Below are 17083 nucleotides of genomic sequence, written 5' to 3' on the forward strand. Positions count from 1 at the left end.
TTGTTGGAACAAAAATATACCATTCAAATGCCACCACTTTACTCTTTCACAAACTGTTTTGAATCTTGAACGACCAAATTTAGTAACTTCAGGGAAAAAAATCTTTTTAAACATATCTAATATAATCAAACTACCAATACATATTGTTTCTTGTCAAACATTTATGTATGGACAGAGAGGTAAATGTCTTCCAAAGTTTTAGTCTCATCACAACATATGTTTACTGCAACCCTTCTTCTTATAAGTAAAGGAAAAGAACTATTTGGGGAATCAATTGAAATTATCCACAATCAGGGTTTCCAAAACTTCTTTCTCACATAGCTAAGCTACTTTTATTACCAGACGGTGATTTAGTAAATACTGAGTCCCAGTTGCATATTGGGCTAGGCACTGTATGGAAGGTGAGTCATACATGGTCCTGTTTGTAAGAAACGTATTCATTCATTCTGTAATTCAGCAACATTTACTAGCTGTGTGCCTGTGAGCAAGTTAATCAGCTTCTCTATAACTTGACCTCAGTTTCATCATCTGTAAAATGAGGGTAATAATATGTCTCATAGGTTTTTATGAGGATTAAACGGGAAAATATTTGCAAAGATTTAGATCAACGTATGACACTGGAGACACTAACAGGCTAACTATTGTAAGAGTCCTTTATGTGCCAGGCTTGAGTGTGATTTTTTTTTTTTTTTACACTTAATACAGTTAAAGATGGCCACCCTCAAGCAGCTCTCAGCCATGCAAGTGAGACAATCGCATTAACGAACATTATTCATATAACATGAAAAGTTTTATAATAGTTTTATGCAGAATGCTATGGGTAAACAGGAGAAATTCTGTTGATCAGGGGTGCTTTTATAAACTTGAATGTGGCATTATTTGCTGTGTATCAAATTTATATTTACAAAATAACAGCCATATAAAACAAGTATTTAGGGTCTTACACAGTCTTGGAGGCTCAAGATCCAGGAGTATCTTAGCTGGGTAGTTCTAATTCGGGGTTTCCAATGAGACTACAGGGAAGTTGTTGGCTGGAGCTGATGCCATGAGGGGCCTGGAGAATCTGCTTGCAAGTTCACCGTGTGGCTGTAGTCAGGAGGCTTCAGTTCCTTGCCACTGGGCCTCTCCAAAGGGCTGTTCATGTCGGCTCCCTCATACAAGTGATGAGAGAGACAGAGGCAAACAGAAACAGAATCAGAATACCAAGGTGGAAGCTGCAGTCATCTTATAACCTAAACTGGGAAATGATGTACTGTCACTTCTGCCATATTCTTCTACTAGTTAGAAGCAACTCACTAAAACCAGGCCATACTTAAGGAGAAGGGAATTAAACTTGAAGAGCATCAAAGAATTTGTGAACATATTTTTAGAACCATCACAGGTATGGAAAGAAGAGTAAGGTTTAGCTCAGTAGACAGGAACAAACTTATGACAGGCAAGGGAAGAACAGAAACAAAAGAATACAGAATTAAGGGAGTTATTGTTATTCCCATTTTAAAGATGAGGAAACAGGCTTAGAAAGGTAAAGTAACTTTCCCATCATGTGTTAAACGGTAAGTGGCAGAGCCAGATTCTGAACCCTATTTTCAGTTCCAGAATTCAGATCTTATCACTACCTGTATTAGGCAAGTTTCTTCAGAGAAACAGAACCAAAAGGATGCAACTCCATCTATATCTACATTTATCTCTATATGGAGAGAGAGAAAGGGGAATTTATAACAAGGAATTAGCTCCCATGATCATGGAGGTTTGGTAAATCCAAAATCTGCAGAGTAGGCCAGTGGTCTAGAGACCCAGGAAAGAGTTGCAGTTCAAGTCCAAATGCAGTCTGCTGGCAGAATTCCTTCTTGTTCAGAAAAGGTCAGTCTTTGTTCTAGTAAGGCCTTCAACTGATTAGATGATGCCCACCCATGTTATGGAGGGTAATCTGCTTTATTCGAAGTCCAATTTAAATGTTAAGTCTCATCCAAAAAAACACCTTCACAGAAACATCCAAAATAATTGTTGACCAAATATCTGGGGACTACAGCCTAGCCAAGATGACAGATAAAATTAACCATCATATTACCCTGTACAGTACAGACAATTTGGGGTTCAGATTGCAAAGGGCCCCAAATGCCATACTCAGCAGATTGCTGAATTTACAAAAATTAACCAGTGGCTCTCTCATGGCTTTCTGATATCTAACCAGACATGACTTTGAACATCTGATATTGGTGGGGCATTCCCATAGAATATTGTAATTCTATTAGGGAATGTATATTGGAATATTTGTCATGCTTCATCTTCAGTACTATTTTGACAAGTGAAAAATTTGGTTTTATTGACATTACACTTTTTCCTTTCAATGATTTCCTTTCCAATCCACATAGTTTTAGTAATTAGCCTTTCCCATATTTCAAAATGTTTACTCATTTCAAAACTATTTTTCTCTATTCTCCTCACTTGGACTTTTTTCTCTTAACTTTTTCTTTTGTTTTCGTGCCTTTTTTCAAGGATTCCTTTTAAGCCATGCCTCCTACCAGACTGAAATGCAAAATTAGGAAGAAAGACAAAAATGTAGGTGGGAACTAAAGGACCCAGTTTGTATACCAGCTGGACTTGGTGGTTCTAAAAGTATAAATATTGTTCAAGCATCTTTTCTTTGCAGAGGGTGCATAAAAGAAAAGCTGTTTCATCCTTGCTGCTGGAGATATTTTTCTTTGTAGCTAACATCGAGCAGGAAATTCTTTATGTTTATCTCGGAGCTTCAGAACTTGAAGTCATAATGGTTCCAGCCTATTCTTTTGGCCCACTCCATTCTGGGCCTTCGTCGAGAACAAGACACATATAGCGTGGGCAGGAGAGTCTTGTGAGGCCACTGGAAAGTGATCTGAATTACAAGTCTGTGGTTACATCCTGCCATAGCCGGAGAGAACAGGAAGCAAAGTCTGGACAACCAGCAGAGCCAAAGATGCAACAAACTAGAAGGGAAACAGAGCTGGACTTGCAAAATAAATGGGGGCAGAGACCTGATGGTAAAGCATAAAAGAAGGTAAGAGAGTTTGGGAGTTAGTTCTATGGATATAGGCCAATTTTCACTTTCCCTCTTAAACACATCATTATATAATTTGTGAGTTTCAGAGCACCCATGGGTGGATAACACCACTAGATGGGTTGGTGAATTCTATTAAATGAGCAGATTTTGTGGGTGAGTGAAGAAGACATCAACATCGTTTGAAAGAGATGCTAGCTTCCTAAAAAAGAAACATTTAATGCATCAGTGCTGCTCTGTGTTCTTTTCTTTCCCCCACCATCTCCTCGTTGCTACTGATCATCCTTCAAGCTCAACCAAGTGTGATTTCCATATTTAGTGCGTTAGGAAAAGGGCTTCATTAACAGTATGAAGAAACAAAGGTTTTATCAAAATCAGTTTCTTTTATTTTCAAATATATCAACACAAATACTAGGTCAATGAATAAAGGAGATTTTGATTGTTTCTTTATCTTTCTGTCTTTAGTAAAATTAAATCTAAACCATCTTGGAAAAATAGTTTTCCTGTTTTACCTAGAAAGATTGCCACTGGAGGTATTCCATAAATCCTCTTAACTAATCCATTCTAAAGGAATATACTCCTCCTTTTAATTGTGTTCCTTTGCATATTTCAGAAAACTATTCCTTATACTATTACTCATTTGAAGTCTGTGATGGCAGAAATGAAGACCCCAAAATCTAACTAAACAAAATACTCTTTGGATCAACCTGTGTAGAAAATGATCAGCTAATTTTGACTTAAATTTCATCTATATTTATAACCACTTGCATTTTAAAGCAAAAAAAAAAAAATACCCCAAACTCACTATTCTGTAAGATAATTTCTATTCCTGAGTCCATATTGTCTTCTGAATGCTTGGGGATAAGGTTGGTAAGGAGGAAAAATAATGCTGCAGAAATAATATTGAGAGGAAACAACTATTGTGCTAAAGAGACTGCAGTATTCCATGGGACCTTCCATTCCTCCTAGGATATCAGATATTCTCCATCATGCCTCTCAGAGAGAGCCACTGATCAATTTTTATAGGTCCATTGAAACTTGGCTTCCTGACCACTATAAGAAATTTATAACATACATATAAATAGGTAATGAATATTAAAAGACTGATTTGAATGCCAAGTCAGGGTTTTTTTTTCCACCCAGAGAATTGTTGAATAGAACAGACTTCTTTTGACAACTACTCCCACATGCATTATAATATATGCACCATATTCTTTACTGTAGAAAGTTATAGTTAAGGCCACAGAAACTGGATCTTGTCTATGTGAAAAAACAAGGCTATCTATGTTACTGATAATGTTGCTTTTATATTTATACATAGTATCTTGCTATTTGCCTTTGCTTTTAACATATTTTAGTGCTTTAGTTTCTAAAACTATTCAAAAGCCAAGTAGTTATTCACTAAGTTCTCACTATTCACTGAATTCAAAATGAATTTATAAAACTTTTAATGTCAAGTGGTAGCTGTTGACTTTTATAAGTTTGATATACATTAAACTAAGGAACCGAGACAAAATGTAATTTCTATGCTAACAAAACCAGGATCCTTTATCATAATACTAAAATTATTTCTAATTCCAGGAGTTGAATTACAGTAAAAGCCAGCATTAGAAAAGATTTTCAACAGGTTTTTTTGAGTGGGGGGCTTTTTTTGGATTAAGAGTCAACCATCTTACATTAAAAAATTTCATTAAAGCTTGCTGCAATCAGTACGTAGCCTCATGTCCTACAGCAGCTTGAAGGGGTATAACCCAAGGGGTAGATGCCACGACAACAGGAATTGCTGGCTCTGAGCAAGCCCTGTCAATGCTGGTGCCCCAATCCTCCTGGCACTCAAACTTTCTACTTTCCCTTGGCAGGTTCGAGAAGAGTAAACTTTGATCTGTCTGATAGACATTGAAAGAATTTCATCTCTGTTCTCTGCCTGGTTGCCTTTGCACAGCTGCGCTGCTGGCTCTCTTCAGATGTGTACTGACCTTGGCATGACCTGTGGGGGTCACTGCCTCACATTTTATGCTTAGCCAACCATCGCTGTCCTCATTGCTGTTGTTGGATTAGGTCCCTTGCAAGTCAGTATCTATGCTGTTCTAAGTAAAGAAAGAGTGAAGTGAACTGAGGGATTCTCTTTGCTGGTGTTATAATCCTTTCAATGAATTTCTAAACGGTGTGGACTTGCTTTCCATTTTTATAGAGCTCACAGTGTCAAATTTTATGTTGACACATTTCTTACAGCTTTTAGCTCTTAATGCTCTGTTGTCGACTTATGTGGCACTGGATCAGGTAACATTTAATGTGACACTACTTAACTCCTGAAGTGTCTGTGTCTGGACACTTTAACTTGCACCTCTGCAGAGTGAGTTCCCTGCCCACGTTAGGTAACCCCCAAAGAAATTAGGGGGCAGCCTCTCTCTCACTTGATCCTTTCCTATAGAGACTACTGTGAGTTCCAAAGTATTCTCTCTCTCTCTGACCCTCTCTCCATCTCTCTTTCTCAAGATCCATTAGAGCCTTTGGTGGCCCTACTTTCTATAAAGTGCGTAAGTAAAGCCCCCGTGTTAAACATAACTCTCACTTTTTAAGAGAAAAATTCACTTTCTGTTAACAAAGGAGTAGAAACATAAAATTCTTTTTATAATAGACTTATAATTACTTACTAATAGAATTATTACTATGAACAATAATATGACTTTTCATTTAATATTATGGTTAGATAAGAAAGAGATAAGGAGAAACTGTTGTAGCTGAAGATTATATATGAAATCAATCTTTATTATTCAGTTTTGTAAGTTCTATTTTTCTTATCAGAAACTTTTTGTATTTAGATTGACCATCTCCATTCTTTAGAGTTAACTGGGTTTTTTTAAACTGTTATCCACTATCACTCAATAGCTTTTTTTGGGTCAAGCCTCTTTTCTGAGTAGGACCCCCAGAGAAGCTGCTAGAAAGAATTATTTCCTGGGATGAAATATCCTGGCCAGAGCAACATCACTCCATGTTGTATTTGCCAGTAAATTGATGAGATTATACCTTTTCATTAGAGCCCCCCCCTTTCTCCTTCTTTCAAGAGTAAGTATTGTAAAAGATACATTTTAAGTAACTTCCAAATTCTTTAAGATGAATGCAATAAATTCTTGAAGGCATATTTAAACATATCCTGGTACATCGTATGGTACAGACTGAGGCTAATGTCAGTTGATTTTGCAAGCTACATTTACTAGTAAGAGCTGCAGTCATATGGGACTCCGTCTGACTCTGTAAATATTTATTGAGTATCAACTGTGTATAAGGCCTTGGGCTGAGTTGAAACATTAAGCTGAGCACAAGCTGACCACAAAAGCAGGAGATAATGTTACAAACACAAGTATACTTATTGGGAAATATGCAGTGATCATAATTTTAAGGGAAAACTGAGAATAGCTATGCGAATATTTTGTGTAACTTTCCTATGTATTCTTAGAAAATACTTAAGAGTTTCTGCTTTCCTAAATATTCTTTTTTTTTTTTTTTTTTAGTTTATTTAATTTCAAGTTAGTTCGCAGTGTAGTATTGTTTTCAGGAGTAGAACCAGTGGTTCATCACTTACATATAACACCCAGTGCTCATCCCAACAAGAGCCCTCCTTAATGCCCGTCACTCATTTTGCCCACCTCCCCACCCCTCTAGCTAGCACTTCCCTAAGTATTCTTAAATATTCTCTTTATTCTAAGATCCTGTTAAAATCTTAGTGGATCTATTTCACCTCCCAGGGCTCTGTTTCTTGCCCCTGATACGGATTTACTGTGCAGTGGTATATCTACCATCTCTTCAAACATGTTCTGTGCTCTTCCCTTAGATTTATGTCAGGTTCCAGTAAACAGGGAGAGAATCGTCTGAAAGGTCTGCACAATGATGGCCTTATTTAGGCTACTGCCTATGTTGTTGAAACAAAAGACTCAAAAATAAAGATACCAAAGTGGTGGCTCTATAATATAGAGAATCAACTCTGTCCGTCTTGTTGGTTTTCCAGCCTTAGAGATTTGGCTTCATTTTTGTGCCCCGAAAAGAGCTCACCAGCACATCCTGATTCCAAGCTCACTTTGAAGGAAAAAGAGTGAAGAAAACACCTGACCCAGAAGTTGCATATGTCATTCTGCTTACATTCCATTTACTATGCTGTCTTTAGCTATATTTAGATGTAGCTTAAGCTGTCATTAGCATGGAAGACAAAGGATGTTGAGAGGACAATTAGCAAACTCTGCCACATATTAATATGATCTGTATCTCTTAAAAACATTTTTTGGGAAAACAACCTAGCAGTTGGTGCTCTGGCGGATACATCGCTTTCATCCTAGTTCTCTTGAGGTTCTTACTAGTCTTTGGAGCAAAGGAGTGGAGGTAGTAAGAAAACAGTAAAGAAAAATCTCAGCCCACTGTGCAGCAGTATCCCTTAATGCTGACCGTCGCTGCAAAAAGTGTCACCTTTGCACCGTCACTGCACAGTCACAAAGGGCCAGCCCATCAGGCTGAGCTTCAACACTCAACGTGCATCCCACAGGAAGCCCTGCAGTCTTGAGCACATTCACAGGATGTGTGCTTCCTTCCTAGTTAACTCTGAAAACTGTGGCTGATAAGCTCAGATAGTCTTGCTTAGGGATCTCTGCCAATGGCAGCAGAAACCCCCTCGACTTAACTCTCTCACCATGTGTGGGAAGGTTGTTTATTGAAGGGATACAGGGAATATCAGGGAATCTAATTTCAGAAGGTAGGGTCCTATTTCACAGGAAGTAGCTGGCCGTCCAAAAGCTACTTTTTCTCATCTCTGCTCCTCTGGGTATGTCCACTTGTTCCATCTCCTCTACATCCCCATTTCTGAGGTTTCTAAAGCTTTGGAAGTTCACTCCCTGTAATTCTCCTCTGAGACTTTGATTTGCCATGGTATCATATTTGCCCCAATCCTCCATGGCTGAGAGCTCCTCTGCACAATTTGGCTAGTCTCAATTTCTGTGTTCTCATTCAACTTCTGACATGAGAACATCTAATTGGCTCAGGCTGAATCAGATGTCTACCCCTGGTTCAATCAGTTGTAGCCAGGAAAGCAGAGTCACCTGAGACAAGCATGACCAAAGGCAGAGTCTTTTAGAATAGTCATGGCCAAAGGCTAGAAGGCAGATTCTCTTAGAATAGTCTGTGAATGGAAAGATGACTGATATATCTAATACAGACATAATATTTTTTTTATGTTTTTAATCCCAGTTCAAATTGGGCTGATCAGAGTTGGTCCTAGAATAGTGTTAAACCTCTGGTTAGTTACAAAATACCATCTGACCAAATACCATAACTGGTACCAGGGGTGATCCCCCAAAAGGCACTATAGGTTATCTATTCCCATGACCGTATAACTTTCCTCCCTTGCCTTCATCCACTTTATGCTCTAGAATTGGCAGCTTCAGTCTCCTCTCAGGTGGCATCAGTTTATGAAAATGTGGTGCATTTTATCACCAGGATTTCTTCTTTAGTTTGGATAAATAATAATAGATAGGAAGAAATAATAGATTTCTTTATCTCCTTTTGAAATCTTTCATGATTTCCATCATTTCCTTTGAATTACGTGATCTGTGAGTAGCATTGATAAATGTCCTTGGCATTGGTCTTGGCAATGATTTTTTGGATTTGACACCAAAATCAAAGGAAACAAAAGCAAAACTTAACAGGAGGGACCACATCAAACTAAAAATCTGCACAGCAAAGGAAACAATCAACAAAATGAAATGGCAACCCACAGAATAGAAGAAAATATTTACGAAACACACATCCAATAAGGGGGTAATATCCAAAATATACAAGGAACTCAGTTACATAGCAAAACAAAAATGGAAACAAAAGAACAACAACAACAAAACAAAAACAAAGAAACAAAAACAAAAAACAAACCCACATAAAAAATGGGCAAAAGACCCAAAGAAGACATAAAAAATGGTCAATATCTGAAAAGATACTCAATATCATTAATCATCCAGGAAATACAAATCAAAACCACAATGAGATATCACCTCACACCTGTTAGGATCTCTATTACCAAAAAGACTTGTCTTTACTGACCTCTCCCCATTTCCCTCATTGCTAGTGAGATATGGAGGAAAAGGGAATCCTTGAGCACTGTTGGTAGGATGTAAACTGATGCAGCCACTGTGGAAAGCAATATGGAGTTTCCCTCAAAAAATTAAAAATATAACTAACATGTGGCCCAGTAATCCCACTTTTGGGTATGTATATTCAAAGGAAATGTAATCATCGTCTTGAAGAGATATATGCACTCCCGTTCTCATTGCAACATTATTCACAATAGCTGAAGTATGGATAAACCTAAGTTTCCATCAGCAGGTGATAAGAGATATCTATATATCTATGTCTATGTCTATATATCTATATCTATATCTCTAAATCTACAATGGAATATTATTTAGTCTTTAAAAAAAAAAAAAAAAGCAAATCTTGCCATTTGTAATAACATTGGTGGGCCGGGAGGGCATTGTGCTGAGTGAAATAAGTCAGATAAAGACAAATACTGCACGGTATCACTTATGTGTGGAACTAAAGGAAAAAAATCAAACCCATATAAACAGAGAGCAGGATGGTGGTTGCCAGGAGGGTAGGGGGCGTGGACAGAGGTCGGTAAAGAACACAAGCCTTCAGGGGCGCCTGGGTGGCGCAGTCGGTTAAGCATCCGACTTCAGCCAGGTCACGATCTCGCGGTCCGTGAGTTCGAGCCCCGCATCAGGCTCTGGGCTGATGGCTCAGAGCCTGGAGCCTGTTTCCGATTCTGTGTCTCCCTCTCTCTCTGCCCCTCCCCCGTTCATGCTCTGTCTCTCTCTGTCCCCAAAAAAAAATAAATAAACGTTGGAAAAAAAAAATTAAAAAAAAAAGAACACAAGCCTTCAGTTATAAGATGAATAAGGTCTGAGGATCTAAAGTATAACCTGGTCCCTATAGCTGTTAAATTGTGTTGTACAATTGAAACTTGCCGAGAGTAGAAGTGTTCTCACCAAAGGGGGGGTGGGGAAGAAGGTAAATATGTGAGGTGATGGATGTGTTAATAAAGTCAAATGTGGGAATCCTTTCACAATGTATACACCTATCAAATCACTTTATATACTTTAAATATATTGCAATTTTATTTGTCAATTATAGCTCAGTCAAGCTGAGTAAGCACACATGTGTAAAAGATGTTTGTAAGAGTGTTACTTGTTGGCTACTTTGAGAGAAAAACCAGATTCTTGGGTCAGGTCTGGACTACTGAATCTGAACTTCTGAGATGAAGTCCTGAATCTGCATTTTAACTGCTGCACCCTCAGGTAGGCTGAAGACTGCATTTTGAGATAAGCTAAGTGAACTCTGTAGTGAATTAATAAGATTTTAATGATACATTTACTAGAGATTCCAATTATTATTATTATTTAAATGTTTATTTATTTTTGAGAGAGCACAAATGGGGCAGGCAGAGAGAGGGAGACAGAAGATCTGAAGCAGGGTCTGAGCTGACAGCGGTGAATCCTATGTGGGGCTTGAACTCACGAACTAGGAGATCATGACTCGAGCTTAAGTCCGATGCTCAACCAACCGAGCCACCCAGGAGCCCCATAGGGATTTCCATTATTATCAGTGCCTGAAAGAATACTAATTTTGTATACGGAATTTAAGAGGGATTTGTCATAAACTTATATTTTAATTTAGCTGTTTTATAACCAGAAAGAATAAGTCAATGAAGAGAAGGAAAATCAGAAGCTTCAAAAGATAACAATGAATATCATAATGTTTCACAGAATATTTGCTGTATTTGGGGAATAAAAATGCCCCACAGATGTCATTTTTCCATATCATAAAATAAGAAATAAACACATGAATACCAAATGTAACTTTAAAAAATGAGGGGCACCTAGGTGGCTCAGTCTGTTAAGCGTTCAACTCTTGGTTTCAGCTCAGGTCATGTTCTCACAGTTTATGAGTTTGAGCCCCACATTGGGCTCCGTACTGACAGTGCAGAGCCTGCTTGTGATTCTCTCTCTCTCTCTCTCTCTCTCTGTCCCTTCCCAGCTTGCTCTCTCTGTCTCTCTCTCTCAAAAATAAATTAATTAAAAAAAAATTTTAATGAAATTAATTTTTTAAAATTACTCCAAGTACTATAATGATTGTGAAAGAAATATAGAATATGTTTTAAAATGCGAAGTGTTTATGTTACATGTATAAAGCATACACACACACACAAAGATTTAATAATAGGATAAATATACTCTGGTTAACCTTATGAGTTAAGGATATTTTGAATGAATAATTGCCAATTAATTCACACTGATTATTAATATGCATAAAGTTCAAACCACACGTCTGAAAAGAGGACTTACATATTTATTTGTGACAGAAAAAAAAATCAGTTAATAGAGTTGACTGAATTATGTTACTGAACTAACTTGACAGCCTAAACTGTTAGTACTCAAGCAAAATCTCTGTGCATCTCATATTTATAATGAAAACATTCCTGAGCTAAGGAAAAAAAAAAAAAAAGCCTGCCTTTATAGCTTCAGGGAAATACTGTTAAGTAAATTTAGGGGACTTCCAGAGGTAGCAAAATGAGGAGGGGAAAACCATAGAATGATCTCACTTTTCTGATAATTGAAACTCAAACTCCTGGAACATAGCTGCACAATTTCTACCCTTTTCTTTTAAGGTTCGAGGTCCTCCTGGACCTTGAAAATAAAGGACAGAGAGGTAGTACCTCAGAGTTGGGAATCAGAAATCAGATCCTGAGGTTTTGGGAGTCATAAGTCAGCCAAGGATACAGAGTTCTCTAGAACGGAGCTTTCTTGGGACATGAATCATGTTTATTTTAGACGCAAAACTTTCTAGCTCCAAATAGAAAAAAAAAAATCATTCTTACTTTATGAAAAATGTCTCTGCCAGAATGTTAGGAAACAAGTGAGTCGTCCAAGCACTGAGGCTCTGTGGCTCATTTGCAAAGTTCCTCTTCTTCATCTGCTCTCAGTGCCTCCTCCCTGGCCCCGGGCCAGTCTCAAATTCTCAGTTCTACCATTGTGCTAAGGACAAAAGTATGTCTGAAGTGTATGCTGCATTCTCTAATGAGTTTGTCTACCTACTCCAGGTAAATCAGAATGTCTCAAGAGGATCCTTGGGACACAGAAAGCATGTTGTGCCTGATGAATGCAACCTGTGTGTGAGCCTGCTTCAGAAACTGTCATTGGACAATACCATAGCTCTCTGCTTCCTGGAGAGGTTCCTGCAGGAGTTTTAAAGTTGTTACATGATGTGCAACTTTATTAATTTTAGTTGCAAATGTGAGCGCATACACAATGCGCTATTTAAAACACTAATTTAAACACTACAGTGAGTGGGGTTGTGTTCAGTTGGGCCCTTGCAGTTTACTATAGTGTTGTAAAGATAAAGTCTCAACTCTTAAAGTAAGATCTCCAGATGTGGTGCCTATTCCTGCACAGCCTCTTTTGGGCAGTACCCATATATTTACCACTACCACTTTTAAAGTTGGTTACCAATAGAATTTTGAGGTCATGGATCTAGAGTACCGTAATCTGATTTGTTGTCCTCAGACCTAGAAACTGGAGCAAGTGATAGCCTCCATTTGGGGCAAGGTTTCTCAATCTTGGCAATATTGATGCGTTAGGCTGAGGAATTCTTTGTTGAAAGAGTTGTCTTGTGCATTGAAGGATGCTTAGCAGTATTTGATTTCCTCTAGGCCCTAAGCTTGTTAAATGCTGTAGCTAAATGTAGTCAGCAAGTTTTGTTTTGTTTTATTTCCCCCTTCAGGCAGTAAGAGCTGATCTCTGGTGCCTTCTGTTTAAGTGGAATACTGTGAGCCCATTTTTCCTTTAGGAACCCTAGTCTAATGATTGCCAACTTCTGAATCTGAGCTCTCCACCAACTGGGAGCCTCAATCCACTCTTTTACATTTCTTTTTATTCTCTTCTGTGGGCTACCCCATATCCTTCTAATGAGTTCATTTTACACTATTAATTTTTCCCTCAGTTCAGTAAATAGCAACTCCATTCTTCCAAATGGTCAAACCAGAAACTTCCAAGTCATCTTGGACTCCTTTTTCACCCGCTGTGACCTCCGGGTCCCTGCAGGATACAAATAGCATACTAAAAGGGTATCTGAGGAAAATTCAAAAGATTGTTTAGAAATATGTGGTCTGGTTAAGGGAAACTAGTAAGAAATGATGAAGTGCCCAAGAGGTAGCGGAAAGACTTTACTCCCTGTAGGCAGGAAGGAGCATGGAGTGGGGAGGGTTTGCCAGAGCCAGCAAGAGCTATAGCTATGGGAGATTGCTGCCTAACAGGAGAGAAGGGTAGTTTTTGCCAGACTGAAGGGTGGCAGGGAAGGATCCAGGAGAATAACCGTCCTGGTCTTGTTCTCCTCCTGCCCTCCAATCTCCAGTTGTCTGAACCCAACCAAAGAAGGACAGGAGAATCCAGGTGTGTGGTCTGTGGAGGTCAGACTTCCAGCCTATGGGAGAGAATGGAGTGTGGATCTGAAGGGGCAATCAGAGAACATCTATGCACTCTCACCAGCAAATCTGTCAGCTCTACCTTGAAATACATCCAGAATCCAACTCTCACTACCTCTTTCATTACCTTCCTAGTCCAAGCCACAATTTTTCACATTGACGATTGCATTAGCCTCCCACCTCTATCCCTCACTCAGTTTTTTAAAAATGTTTATTTTGAGAGAGAGACAGAGAGAGTGCAATTGAGGGAGAGGCAGAGAAATAGGGAGAAAGAGAATCCCAAGCAGGCTCCTCGCTGTTAATGCAGAGCCCTATATGGGGCTCAAACCCATGAACCATGAGATCATGACCTGAGCCAAAATTAAGAATCAGACACTTAACTGACTGAACCACAGAGGTGCCCCACCGGTTTTATTTTTTTACAGCATTTATGACTCCCCCCAAAATATTATATATATATATAATATATTATATATATTATATAATCTCCCATAGCTATAGCTCTTGCTGGCTCTGGCAAACCCTCCCCACTCCATGCTCCTTCCTGCCTACAGGGAGTAAAGTCTTTCCGCTACCTCTTGGGCACTTCACCATATATATATATAATATGTCTCTCTCTACTGGAATGTGAATTCCATGAAATTATAAACTTAATCTGTTTTGTAATACTATTAAATTCCTTATACATTCTAGGCAGGCAATAAATATTGAATTAGTTAAGTAATTAATCTTAAATTAATCTGATTTGGTTTCTGTTGCTTATATCCAAAGAACTTTAGATGATTCAAGTGTGTGTAATGTAATCTCGTTTTGTTTTTTGAAAAGTTTATTTGTCCACAGAGAAAATAATGAAAGTATATTCAAAATATTAGATTTGATTACCATTGGAGAATGGAATTTGGGGTAATTTTAATTTTCTTCTTTGATTTTAATACTTCTGAAATATTCTACCATGACCATGTATGATCCTTATAATCAGATAAAGAGAATAGCTTTATTTTAAAGTATGGCCTACATCAGCTGGATCTTCCGGAGAAGCCCAGCAATTCTTTCTCATGTTTTGGCTCCCCATCCTTTTTCTCACCTGTCATTGCTGAACCTTTCCCACTCTTCTTAAGCAGTTGTGTTGGACCCATTCTACACCTTACCTACCCTGCTCTGTGCCCAGGAAGCTGACCATGAGGTTGCAACAACCTGGATCCCTTGCCCTATGGCTTCTAGTTGAGTTCCACGAATGATTTTAGCTAAAATCTAGAGGGTGGGAGGAGAGTGGATCAGATTATTTACTCCCGAGCTACCTCCTTACCAGTTCCCTGCAGGTGGGCTATATCCCTTTACCGAAAGGCCATAGTTCCAGTCAGATGGTCCTCTGCAAACAGCTATCTCTGGTCCCAGTATGTGTCCCTCCTTTTGTTTCTTCAGGCCTATGGATAGTCGTAGTCCCACCTACTTCCAGCCCTGGGGTAATGCCCCATCCCTTGTTCTTCTTCCTAAGCCTTGCTCACAGTTCTGTAAACTCCCCTCAAATTACCCAAATTCCAATGGTCTGTATCTTTTCTTCCAAGGTCCCAACTAAGCATTCAGCCTCATCCTCTTCCATTCACTCTCAGCAACTGGTCTTGCCTTATTGTTTTTTACTGAGGTTGAGGCCTTTATTTCTCAGCTTTCTTGGCATTCCTTGAATGTCTGCACCATCACTTTACTAACAGTAGTCCATGTAATGGCCTGCTTTCACCTCTAATCCTGACCTCTCAGAACACATAACACATCTGGCTCATTAGCAGGGCTTTACCCTGTTTTCCTCTTACTCTAAGAACTTTTCATAGAGAACAAACTGGTGGTTACCAGAGGGGAGGTGCGTGAGGGGATGGTGACATAGGTAAGAGGATTAAAGAGTACACTTAACATGATGAGCATAATTGTACAGTCAGCCATGATAATCTTCTTGCTAGTCTTGCCATTTCTGGACCTAAAGCGCTCTCACCTTGCCAAAGACCATCCAACCACTCAGTCTCAGTACACACGAAAACCTGGTTTGTCTTGGGTCTAGCATTTGCCATGGACAAGATAACAAGACTAATGTGATTTGGGATGAAATTCTATTCATCAAACTTCTCCCCATAGGTGAACTTACTAGTCCCATTATGAATGAAGTCGCCACCTGGCACATAAAGTGCAGAATAATTCTATGAAAACAAAATTCTTTCCAGTGGTCACAACTTGAAAGTTTTCTGCTGTCTTTGGAAATTTGTCTGCAAACAGCTGGAAAGAGATGCAGCCCAAGAGCTCACCATTGATGCCATGTTGAAGAACATTGGGATGACCATGACCGGGCAGCACAGGCAGCTCAGGAGTGGTGGCTTCTGCAAGGCAGGAAGAATTTTAGAACATTTAGGAAACTCCCAGGATCACCTAGCTACTGGTGGTTGTGGGATGCAAGCTCCACATGAAACTAGAAGTCTGCTTTTAATCTTTTTTCTATGCTATCCACATCCTTCAACATGACTTCCAAAGCATGCCACAAATTGCTCCCACCCTTCTGAGCTAATCTCGCTTTTATTTCTCTCTATTACACTGAGTTTGCCAATATACTGTAAACACACCATGTTCATTTCAGTTGTTTGCCTTTACTTTTGCACCTGCAGCTTTTCTCCTGTCATCAAATCAAATCCCTTCTTGAGTTAAGGTCTCATTCCAGAGCACAGTGAAGTCTTCACAAATGCTATAGTACAGCTGGATCTTTTCTTGGAGCCCCTAAAACCACTTATTGTCTGTCCCATTAACTTTCACATTCAATTATGGAGCACCTTAAATTTTTATTTAACTGATACATGTACAATTGCTATTCATTCATCCCAGAAGAAAATACTGAGCCCTTGTCATTTGCCAGGCACTGTTTAAGTGCTGGAATACAAAGATGGGTATGATTCAGACTCTGAAAGAGTTTAATCTTTGGGGGCAGTAGATACATTAACTAAACTATTACAATATGCTCTAAGTGATAATATTGGAGCATTGTGTTGCATAATAGTTTAGCACATGAGTTTCAGAACTGCCCAGATCCAGATACATTTTCCAGCTCTGCTCTTCAATCTCTACATTTGTACTTGCCTTTCTCCACTGCCAACCAGTATTTTCTAAGGTAAATGCAAACTAAGGGTGATATTAATCTAGAAAACATAAAATTAGGAATATAAATGGCCTGTTATAAACCATTCAAGTATACGGTGTACTTTTTAAAAACACTTATTTGTAGATCATTCTTATCTTTTTCACTCTGCATTAGGTTGACATATTTATCTAATTCTTGTCTCAATTTTTTTTCACTTTATATAATTTGAGGCTATGGTATTAATAATGTTATATTACTGGTGAAGTGAATTTTCCATCATGTATGTCTTTTATCTCTAATATGGTCTTTTAATCTTAAAGTCTATTTTAGTATAGTGACATCAGCTTTTGCTTTTTCTTTTTTTAGTTGGTATTTGCATGCGCTAACATTTTCAACCTTTTCTTTTTAGCCTTTTAGTGTTATT

General features: G+C 38.5%; 1 protein-coding gene across 1 annotated transcript in view; it reads left to right on the plus strand.

Annotated features, from left to right (window-relative positions):
- The first annotated feature begins 2840 nt into the window (after positions 1-2840).
- The window catches only part of CCNG2 (cyclin G2), a 61862-nt gene continuing 47619 nt past the window's right edge, over positions 2841-17083 (plus strand). Inside the window, exon 1 of the mRNA XM_047090963.1 lies at positions 2841-3034. The gene's annotated coding sequence lies outside the window, so the exon portion shown is untranslated. The remainder of the gene's footprint in view (positions 3035-17083) is intronic.

This window comes from Lynx rufus, unplaced genomic scaffold (genome assembly GCF_022079265.1).
Source record: "Lynx rufus isolate CCGP_SWC_20201006 ecotype Redwood Valley unplaced genomic scaffold, mLynRuf1.p SCAF_3, whole genome shotgun sequence".
Classification (NCBI taxonomy): Eukaryota; Metazoa; Chordata; class Mammalia; order Carnivora; family Felidae; genus Lynx; species Lynx rufus.